Here is a 2,500-nt window from a genome sequence, read left to right as displayed (position 1 = left end):
CAACACCGTACCTTGTTCTGTTGAGTTTGTTCTTGTTGCTGTCTCCACAAAAACTAGCAAAATGACTGCTGCTGAGATTAGCGCATTTGTGGATTTGGCAGAACGACAAGGCTATGAGGGAGAAGCATTGCGAAGGTATGTGCGGGAGCTCATGAATGAAGACAAAGCCCGGAGAAGGACAGGGCAAGAAAGGATGCGGTATGAAAGAGAGAGAGCCTATGAATTAAGAATGCAGGAGATGGACGCCCGATTGGCACAACTCAACCACTTGCCACCTCAACGCAATGTTGCCAAAGTCCAGCAGGACAATCTCAGGAAGGTCCAGTTCATAGAAGGAGCTACCAAAAAACTCCCTACAGTGGAGTTCCAGATAACCACGCCCCAGCTCCATAGGAAGTGCGGACTAGGGGAAATGAGCGACATCGGACATGAGGGCTACGATTTGCGCTTGGGTCAAGAGCCCATGACGGTGGTACGAGTGCCCCTCAGATGCAAGAAGGCTGCCAAGCCGGAGCCTAAAGCATTGAGGACGCGACCTGCAGGGAAAGACAACTGGCTAGGTACCATTAACCTTGGGGAAATACCTTGGCTAAGTGAGGAGGCCCAAGAGTTTTCCTCCTCCAGCAGTGAGTCTGAGCCTCATACGCCAGAAGTTAATTCTGGTGAAGGTGTGCTGCATCCCACCACAGGGGATAGAGCTATTTCCAGCACCATGCCAGAGGTCTCAGAGGAGGGCCAGGCGTCCCCCCTTCCAGAAATAAGTCTAAGCCTTGTACCCGAGAGAGCTCCCCAGCTAAAGCAATGATGCTTCCCAACAGGCCAGAGGCCTCAGAGGAGGACCGAGGGGCAGCACCCATCATTCCAGAGACCCCCAGGGGCCAAACAGAGCCCATCAGATTTCAGCTGTCGGACAAGACGCTGGAAAACTACGGGAAAGTTGCTGATTCAGACAAAGCAGAAAGAATTACTCTCTCAAAGGAGAACTTCCTGCAGAAGGATGGGGTGCTCCTCAGAATCACCCGAGGTTCTCACGATCCTGCTGAGGCCTTGCGCCAGCATGTAGTTGTCCCCTATAATTCCCGCTTGTCGGTGCTACGAATGGCCCATGAGGGACTGGGAGAGCACTCTAGGGTGAAGCGCACAACCCAACTGCTGCAGCCCCATTTCTTCCGGCCGGGCTTGCAGAAGGGTGTTAAGGCTTCCGCAACCTCTTGCCATCCGTGCCAAGTTATCGGTAACTCTAAGAAAATAGTGCCAAGGGCCTCGCTCCAACTTATCCCATCCATAAGTGTTACAGAGATGACACAATTCTTTTATTGGTTTGGCTTTCCAACCACATTTCAGAGGGATGAGGGTTTCCACTTCATGGCAGAGGAGTCACGACCTCTGACCATACTCGTGATTCATTTTTGGCTTCGCCAGGTGCAGGCAGGAATTCCCAACTGTGGAGTTTACTTAAATGGCAGCATAAATTTCTTCCAGACATGGGAAAAACTCCAAACTCAAGAGAAAGAACTCTCAAGCATGGGCTCATCTCTTGAGCACCTTGCTTCCTATCGCGCTGACCATGTGTTCCCACAGAAATTCCTAACGGACCATAACCATCTAACCTACTTGTCTGAGCTACGTAATGGGAATAAAGGGCTCATGAGGTGCGGCATAGACCTCCAGAACTACAACTGGAAGGTCAAGCGCCTAAAGAACTCGTATGAGAGAGATGTGTTCTCCCGGCATTAGTGCCCAATGCACAGTGCCATGTCCATAGCGTAGCCATAGTCAGTAGGTTAATTTAGTTTGTATGAAAAAATATTTATTGGCCTTGGTGTCTCCCCAGGTAGATAAACTTGAGGAGCCATCTTGGCATCATTATTTGCATTGAATTTATTTTCATGTATTTATTTTATCCTTTTTTTTGCATATATGCCAATTTTCTTTAATTTTATGCCTACCACTGCACTAGGTCACTTAACTTTAACCATCTTTTACATTTTAATTTTCAATTTTGCATTTTTTAATTTTTTCAGTTGCTGCCTCACAGCCAGCATACTTATTTCTATGTGGCACTTAAAGTTAATTTACTGTCAAAATAACGTAAAATGATGACCCTAGTTGCAGCTTAGATATTTATCCATTATCGTGGTGAGACTCACTGAGGGAGGAATCATTAAGGCTAGTGGCTTCAGACCTTGCTTGCAGAGTTCTTGTCCTGTTTTAGGACAAAATCTCTGCTAAAATGGGGGGGCTGTTAGTAATGGCGGTCATTACGCCACCTTTTTTCAAATAACAAAAGACCCCGCCAGCAAGCATGGGTCGAAATGCCACGAGTTTTGGGACCCTACCCAGAGTCTCACCCCCCTCCCACCATCCTATACCAGTCTACTCCCCTGAGATCTCAATTTCAGCTACCTTCTACGAGTCACGTGACAACATCGAGGTCCCAGGAGGAGGGAAGCGAGCTGTGAAGGATGTGGGGACACGTGACCAAGCCTGACCAATAGGA

Source organism: Palaemon carinicauda, chromosome 29, assembly GCF_036898095.1.
Source record: "Palaemon carinicauda isolate YSFRI2023 chromosome 29, ASM3689809v2, whole genome shotgun sequence".
Lineage (NCBI taxonomy): Eukaryota > Metazoa > Arthropoda > Malacostraca > Decapoda > Palaemonidae > Palaemon > Palaemon carinicauda.
The sequence above is the reverse complement of the archived record's forward strand: the minus strand, read 5'-3'. Positions refer to the sequence as shown.